Raw genomic sequence first — 8,913 nt, forward strand, 5'->3', positions numbered from 1 at the left:
GAGTCGAGAGTCAGGGCTTTCCCTGAGGCAGTGGTTCTCAACCTGTGGGTTGTAGCCCCTTTCAGGGACAAAGAATGCTTTTACAGGGGTCACATATCAGTTATCCTGCATATAAGATATTTACATTATGATTCATAAGAGAAGCAAATTTTCAGTTTTATGAAGAAGCAATGAAAATAGTTCTATGGTCGGGGTCACCACAACTTGAGGAATTGTGTTAAAGGGCCACAGAGTTAGGAAAGTTGAAAACCACTGCCCTAAGGACAGCAGAAGGCCCTATGGCCTGAGGGTCCTGGTTCTTTAATCTTTAGTCTCTGGGATTTTCTTTGAAGTAGAATTTATTTAAAAAAAAATCACTAAATGTTTTGCTTCATGAACTTGGATGTTTTGAGTATGAAATATTTCCTCAAAAAAAGAATATTTATGTGTAATGAAAGTTAATGAAATAAATGGTCTTGAGTCTAGAACTGACTTAGTCCCTCAGTATGACCACCATTACTGCACTTACGTGGGCCATTCTTTTCTCAACTTATTTTCTTTCCCTGGTGATGTGGGATTCCCCTCTGGATGCTGTGAATACAATTGGTTAATTAATAAAGAAAACTGCCTTGACCTGTTGATAGGGCAGAACTTAGGTAGGCGGGGAAAACTAAACTGAATGCTGGGAGATGGAAGGCGGAGTCAGGGAGAAGCCATGGAGCCCCTGCTGGAGATGATGTGCTGAAACTTTGCTAGTAGGCCACGACCTCGTGGCGACACACAGGTCAATGGAGATGGGTTAAGTTTCCTTCCTTTCTTTCTTCACCTTTCTTTTCTTTCTTTCTTTTTTGAGTTGGAGTCTCATGAAGTTCAGGGCTACAGTTCACTATGTCGCACAGGCTGGCTGTGGCATCCTGATTCCCTTGCTCCACCCCCTAATTGAAGAGATTGCAGACAGGTACCACCATACCTGGCTCTGTATCCCTTTTAACAGTTTGGTTTGATAGTGTCTTTCCTAATGTATTACTCAGCTCTTTCTAAAATTTCCTAAAATTGTCTCCTATCTTTAAAACCATCAGTCTGTCCAGTTTGCTTTCTGTTGCTGCCATACAACAAGCATTAAAAGCAATTTGGGAAAGTAAACATTTCATTTCAGTTTACAGATGGTTATAGTCTATCTGAAGGAAGCCAGAGCAGGAGCCCCAGGTAGTAACTGAGGCAGAGACCACATAAGAACCCTCCTTACTAGCTTGCTTCCCCTGACTTGCAAAGGACCACTTTCTGCAGCAATCCTCCTGCATAAATCAGTAATTAAGAAAATTTCCTATGCTGGGACAATGCTGACAACCTTTAACCCCAGCACTTGAGAAGCAGAAGCAGACAGATCTCTGTGAGTTCCAGGTCAGCCTGGTCTACTGAGTGAGTTACAGGACAGCCAAGACTACTTAGGGAAACCCTGTCTCAACAAAATAATAAAATATAAATTTCCCACACATATTTATGTATTTAGGAATATAAACACATACATATACACATATGTTACAATGATTAATGAAAAAAGAGGCCATGAATTTGAAAAAGGGAGCTATAGGTGGGTTCGAAGAAAGGAAAGGGAAGGTGAAATGATATTTTATCTCAAAAATGTGTACAGTAATCTTCAAGTCCAGAAATCTCCTAAATAGCCTGAATGAAAGAATGAAGTATAAAGAAGAAAAAAGAAAAGGAAGAAAAGAAAATGCCTCAAAGTCATGCCTGCAGGCCACAAAGGCAGCTCCTTAACTGATTCCCTCATCCCAGGGATGTCTAGGTTTGTTGACAAAAACTGACCAGCACAGTGACCTACTCAGTTGCCCAGGCTGCCTCTGAGTCCTGGGTTCAAGTGATCCTCCAGCCTCAGTCCACAGAATAACCTGGAAGATGCTTGAGCCACCATCCCTGGTTAGTTTTCAGATCTTGGGAACCTTTCTTCCACTAGCTTGCAGTTCACTGCTAGTTTCTAAGGTTGATACATGATTTGGGTGGAGCAGTAGGTTTGTTTTCCCTGTTACATAGTATCATGTGAATGTTGCGGGTCGGTCATTAGTGAGCCTTTGAATTGTTGCTGCTGTGAATATTCTTAGGCCTATCTCCTAAAACACAGGAAAGAATTTTCCCAAAGCAATTGTTTTAATTCCGTTCTCACTACAACCCCAGTGATGGCTACGTCTTGTTCCAAGGATTTCACGACATAGGCAGCTAGCGATCATACCCTTCCATGCTTCAAAGTTACTACTAAAAATGGTAATTATTTATGTAATATGGTAATGGTAATTAGTTTGCTTTCAAATGTCAAGATGCCTCAAGATTGAACTGGTAATGTTTCCATGTGTTAGGGTTTGACTCTGAAATGTTCTCATGGTTCATGTTTTCAATGCTCAGACCCCAGCTGACGTAGAGCATGGCTAATAGAAGTCAGTCACTATTAAACTCTACCTGGTTCTGATTGACTCTTTCTACTTCTTCCTGCAGACACCAATGAAACTGCTCCAGTCGCCAGGTCTTCCCTGTTGTGATGGATTGAAATCACTCTGAAACCATGAGCTCAACAAACATTCCCTCCCTTTGGTTTGTGGTCAGTGTCCTGATACAATGACTACAGGTCACAATAGTACACTTTGTAGGCAGAGACTGCTTGTTTGTTTCCTGGAGGCCCAGACATGAATGATGAATGACACAGAAACTGTATTAATTAGAAACACTGTTTGACAATAGCTTAGGCATATTTTTAGCTAACTCTTACATCTTAAATTAACCTATTTTTATTCATCTGTGTATAGCCATGAGGATGTGGCCTACTGGTAAGGTTCTGACTGGCAGCTGCCAGTGACCCCACTTGGTTGCCCAGTGGGGTCTTTCTCCTCCACTGCCTTTTCCCTGACTCCACCTACTTTCTCTATATATCTCTGTTCGGATTTCCCACCTGGCTTTACTCTACTAAGCCATTGGCTGAAACAGCTTCTTTAATAACCAATGGTAATAAAACATATTCATAGCATACAGAGGGGAATCCCACATCATCACTATCTTAAAGATAGAAAGACATGCCAGGTGGTAGTGGCCCATGTGGTGATGCTCACCTTTAATCCCAGCACTCGGGAGGCAGAGGCAGGAGGATATTTGTGAGTTCAAGGCCAGCCTGGTCTACAGAGCAGTTCCAGGACAGCCAGGGCTACACAGAAAAACCCGTCTTGAAAAACAACAAAAAGATATAAAGAGATAGTCTTTTATTTTTTCACTTCTAATTTAATTACACTGTAGTCTCACAGAAAACCGTCCATACAGGACTGGGGAGATGCTCAGTGGATTAAGTACTTGTTCAGCACAGCTGAGGACCTGAGTTCAGATTCCCAGCACCCATGTGAAAAAACAGGCATGGCTGCACTTATCTGTACACAATCCAGATTCAGTGAGAGACCTAGGCTACATAGTGATTTCCAAGATAGTCTGAACTGCTGAGTTAGGCCATGTCAATAAATCAAAAGAAAAGCAAGCAAGAAAGAAAGCTTGTGTGTAACTAACTGCCTTGGAGGAAAATGTGAATGAAAAATAATCTTTCAACACAGGAGAGAAGGCAGAAAGATTGTAAGATCCAGAGAGAGGAGATATCTGGAGCAAAACAGTGTCTGCTGGCCCCTACTGTTGTGGGAATTCCTTTCTGACAGTAGTGTTTTGGGTACCGGCCTTAGGGTGTGACTTTTGTGTGCATACATGATTTCTTCTAAGGGAAAAGGAAGGTCTTTCTCCCTCTCTTGTGAGGTGGTGGGAGATCTGATCTCAACTTCCAGTGTCTCCATGGGGACAGAGCAGGGTTGGAAAACTTATTCCAAGGGCCACTGTTGAGCCACAAACTGCAATTCCCATCAACTGGAGAGAAACTAGGCCAGTGTGGGTGGAACAGTGGCCCCTCAGGAGAACAGCTACTGGCTGCTCAGCAGCTTGTGCATGAACAGTTAGCTGCTGGGCATGTAGTCCCCTCCACTTCCCCTTAGAATACCCCCATATTTGTTATCAAAAAGAAATCCGGCAGTTGGAAACTATTGCAGGGCCTAAGGCAGGTTACCAAATGTATGGAAATTATGGGATCATTACAGGCAGGACTGCCAAGACCTGTGTCTATCCCTAAGAATTATCACATAGTGGTGATTGACCTCAAGGACTGCTGTGTACTATTTCTTTGCATCCTGAGGACTCACCCACATTTGCTTTCGGTGTTCCCTCTGTTAATTTCAGAGAGCCGCACCAAAGGTATCAATGGGTTATGTTGCCCCAGGGCATGGCCAATAGTCTAACTTTGTGCCAGTTATGTTTCCAGAGCTTTGCAGCCCCTAAGGGAGCAACATCCCCAGCAATATGTCGTTCATTATATGGATGCCATTCTCACTGCAGCCTCAAAGGAATGTGAATTGCATGCAGGGTTGCAGACACTTCATGAGGGACTGCAATGGACTAGTTTAGTTGTTGCCCCTGAGAAAATGCAGACTATGTTTCTTTTTCAGTATTTGGGCCATCAGCTCCTACAGACTGGAGTTCAACCACAAAAAAATCACTCTTAGAATAGATCAGCTCCGCACTCTTAATGACTTTTAATGGGTTTTGGGAGATATTAATTAGATTAGACCATCAATGGAATTAGCAACAGGAGAATTAAAACCCTTATTTGAAATCTTTTTTTTTCCCTTTGGTTTTTCGAGACAGAGTTTCCCTGTGTAACAGTACTAGCTGTCCTGGAACTAGCTCTTGTAGATCAGGCTGGCCTCGAACTCACAGGGATTCACCTGCCTTTGCCTCCCGAGTGCTGGGATTAAAGGTTGTGCCACCACCACCTGGCCCTTATTTGAAATCTTAAGAGGTGACTCAAACCCCACATCTCCCGAGATACCGACACCCGAAGGCTGTGAATATCTTAGATTAGTCATACAGCAGTTAGCAGAAGCCTATCTGAATTATATTGATTATCACCAGCCTTTGCTTCTGCTGGTATTTTGCACAGCCTTGCAGCCCCCTGCAGTCTTTTGGCAGGGGAGACCTATTCTCTGTATGCATGGATGAGCCTCTCCCAAAAGGTTGTGCATCCCTGTAATTTGGCTGTCCTGGAGGTGCTGCACACTGCCTGCCTGGAAAGTCTTATGATGTTTGGTAAAATCCCTGATAAAGTGATTGTTCCGTACAATAAGGAGCAGCTTAGCTGGCTCCAGTTATTTGGCTCAGAATGGACCATCTTTCTAACCACTCAGTCTGCTGAATTTGACAATCATTACCCCCTAATAAATTAGTAAAATTTTTGAGGAACATCTGGTTTGCTTTCCTAAAATTATTTCGCTTGCTCCCCTAGATTGTGCCCTTAATGTATTCACAGATGGATCCTCCAATGGCACAGCTGCTGCAGTTACAGTCCAGAAGACTGTTAGAATGAAGGCCCCTACGAGTCTGCACAAATACTAGAGTTGGCTGCCATTCTTTAGCCTTAATTACCTTCCCAGCTGAACCTATTAATCTTTTTACTGATAGCATTTATGTTGCTAAGGTTCTTCCCCCCCACCCCATGGAAACAGCAGAAAATATAGCCACTACCTCTGCAGGTCGTGACTTGTTGATAAACATTCAATTACTTTTATGGAAAAGATCTCATAAGATTTATATTGGCCACCTTCGGAAACATTCTGGCTTACCTGGCCCTCTTAGTGAAGGCAATGCACAGGCTGACCAGGTGACCCATGCTCCTTTAATCTCTCTGTGCCAGGATTCCTTGGCCTCTGTCCAGTGGGCTCATGATAGGTTCCACCTTAATGTCACTTCTTTGAGGCTCACATATAAAATTTCTACGGAATAAGCTTTTAAGATTGTCAAAGCATGCTCTTTGTGTGCAGAACTTGCTCCTGTTCCTCATCTAGGAGTTAATTCTCGGGGTCTTTTGCCCAATTATATCTGACAGATGGATGTTACTCATGTGGCATCTTTTGGCAAACTGGGATTTGTGCATGTTTCTGTGAATACTTATTCAGGCATGCTCTTTGCCTTTGTCCTCTCAGGAGAAAAGGTGAAGGAAGTAAAAAGCCATTGCCTCCAAGCTTTTGCCTACATGGGGGCCCCAAAATTGATTAAAGTGGACAGTGGACCAGTGTATATCAGTGAGGGCTTTCAATTGTTCTGTGACAATTATGACATCCTTCATAAGACAGGAATTCCTTACAATCCCCAGGGACAGGCTATATTGGAACAGGCTCACCGAACTCTCAAAGACTATATTCACAAAACAAAAAAGGGGGAGTGTAGTACTCCCTGGGATATCCTTTCTAATATCCCCTCTATATTAATTTTTCTAACAGTTGAATCACATGCTCAAACATCAGCTGCTCAGAGGCACTGGCAGTCCGTGGCTCTACTCATTGATGACACAGTGGAAGGATGTGTTGACTGGAACATGGAAGGGGCCTGATCCAGTCCTCACTTGGGGGCGTGGAAGTGCATGTGTGTTTCTGCAGGACATTGAAAGCCCCATTTGGATTCCTGAATGGCTTCCTTGTCCTATGGACGGTTCTCCTGACCATCAGCCACAGTCAACAGGTACAATGGGCCCCAGTCAGGAATCCGCTGGTGCTGATGTCAGTGGGCCTGGATTGTCCCGCGTGGCCGACTTCCTTCCCACTGATTGGGCTATAGAACAGCCAGTCATTTCCATCGATTGGAGGCATAATAATGTTATTGGTTTGTGTCTTATTTTTGCTGAATTTTCTTTCTCCTTGTGCTAAATGTTGGCCTGGTATTATGGTTTATGTCCAGAGCACATTATTCATTGTGGTGATGGGGACGGCGATCACCTTACAAGAATGTTAGCAAGGGTTCTCAGGAGTTCATTTCCAGAACCCAGCCCAGTATGGTAGTGTTTACCTTCACGCGATGGTATCTCTGTGGACTTCGTGCCTGTTTAAAACCAGAGCCAAAATAGGGCTTCTCATGCGGCTGTCTGTGGCTAATTAATGATTCTGCCCTTAACTGTTCTCAAGCTTTGTGTCTTTTGAACAGTTGTTGGGCTAACGAGATGATTGCCGCTGTGACCCAGGTTCCGGGCTCCGTGCCTGTTCCAGTGAGTCAACTGGTACTGAGCCGTCCCTGCTGAGACTTTGGGATCACCAAGGCTGTGGTGGCCACTACTGTCACCGTCAGACGACTGCTGTGGCTAGCACTGTTGATGCCATAGCCAGACAGGTTGCCACTGCCTTAGAGATCCAGAATTCCCTATAGAATTTTCGCCAGGACATTTTCCGGTTTGACCTACAGACTTCCTTTTATAAGAGCAGTTGGAGTATGGCTGGCTGCTCCCTTTCCTTTTGTCACGTTTGTGACACGCCCACGCCAGTATAGTCACTCCCTAGGCTTGCTGAACAGCTAGGAACTCCCTAGCTGGAGGGTCTGCTGCTCTGCCTCTCCAACAGGGGTCAGCAGCGGAGGCGGCAGCGGCGGCGGCAGCAGCGATGTAAAATCGTTTATTTGCCCAAGTGAGTGGCTTCCTCCGAGCGCAGTGTGGGTCAGCAGGCTACAGAAAGACCAGTGAGCCAGAGACGGGTAAGACAGGATCCTGTCACAATCAACCTAAGACAGAGGTCTTGCTTGCTGAGGTGAGTGTTCTTGATGACGGGTAAGATGTGAATTTGCGCTTCTGCAACCCAAGACAGACCTGGTCTAATTAAGGGAGCTGTTGGGGCTGCAGACCCTCGGACCCTGACTTTCTGTGACCCTTTGCCTGCCGGAGTGAACGAAGTAAACAACTTGTTTTCCTGTGTCTGCAGCTGCTCTGAGCACGGGACCCTCATGAGTTCCTGATGGCAGGGGAGTGGTTTCTGGTGGGTTTACAGCTGAATATCCCAAGAGCTGGGGCATGGCTATCAGTTAAGGATCCCTACATAAGCTTCCTTGGAGCACAATAAGGTTGGCATTTTTGTCCCAAGGATGACCCGTGTCTCTGTCTGTGTGTGTCTGTGTTTCAATCTCCAGCCCCTTGCCCAGGTGCAAACCATCCTGTAGTGCAGGTGCTAGGTCTTTATAAGTGTCCAGGCCACAAATTTCTGTTACCTTTTATCCAATAACCCATCCGAAGGAAAATCTTGCTGGCTGAAGTTCTATTCAAATTTGGCAATTTCTCAGCTCTGGTGCTGAGTTGTCAGCAGCTCTCCGTGGCTTGAAGCTGGTCTCTGTGTTTATGTCCTTGCCACCTAGAGTGGGTTCTCTGCAGAGTAAATAGTTGTTACTTTTAATCTTGATAAAATCAGGTCGCTCTGCTCAGAATAAAAGCCAAAATTCTAAAATGACCTATAGCGTCTCTGTGTGATCTGTTTTCTCTCTAACTTTGTATATTAACGATGTTTCTAATCCTGCTCATTTCCTTCTCACCAAACCCTTGTCTCCTTGGTGTTGCTTGAATACATCAGGTACATTTGCTCTTCCAAGCCTTTGTGCTGTTCTCTCTGCTTGTAATATCCTTTACGTGTGTGTGTGTGTGTGTGTGTGTAGACAGAGAATCAGCCCCCTCTCTATATATGCATAAATAGATACATGTATATTTAACTTATGTTCAAGTTACTATTTCAACCAAGTCCAGTTAAGACCATCTATCCATCTGCTTTTCTCTAAGTTGATCTAAATTCTCAGGAGGAGTTCTGTTCCCAACTCCCTCTTTTCTTCTAAAAAAAAAAAAAGACATTTTCACTCATGTGTTTATGTGTGAATCTGTGTAAGTGTATTCCTTGCGTGTGGGTACCCTAAGAGGCCAGGTGAAGAGTCAGATCCCTCTGAACTTCTGAATTGCAGTTGCAGGCAGCTGTAGCTGCCTGATGTGGGCGCTGGAAACCAACCCTGGATCCTCTGAAAGAGCATCAACTATGTTTAAGTGCTGAGCCA

Source organism: Chionomys nivalis, chromosome 6, assembly GCF_950005125.1.
Source record: "Chionomys nivalis chromosome 6, mChiNiv1.1, whole genome shotgun sequence".
In the NCBI taxonomy this organism is placed as follows: Eukaryota; Metazoa; Chordata; class Mammalia; order Rodentia; family Cricetidae; genus Chionomys; species Chionomys nivalis.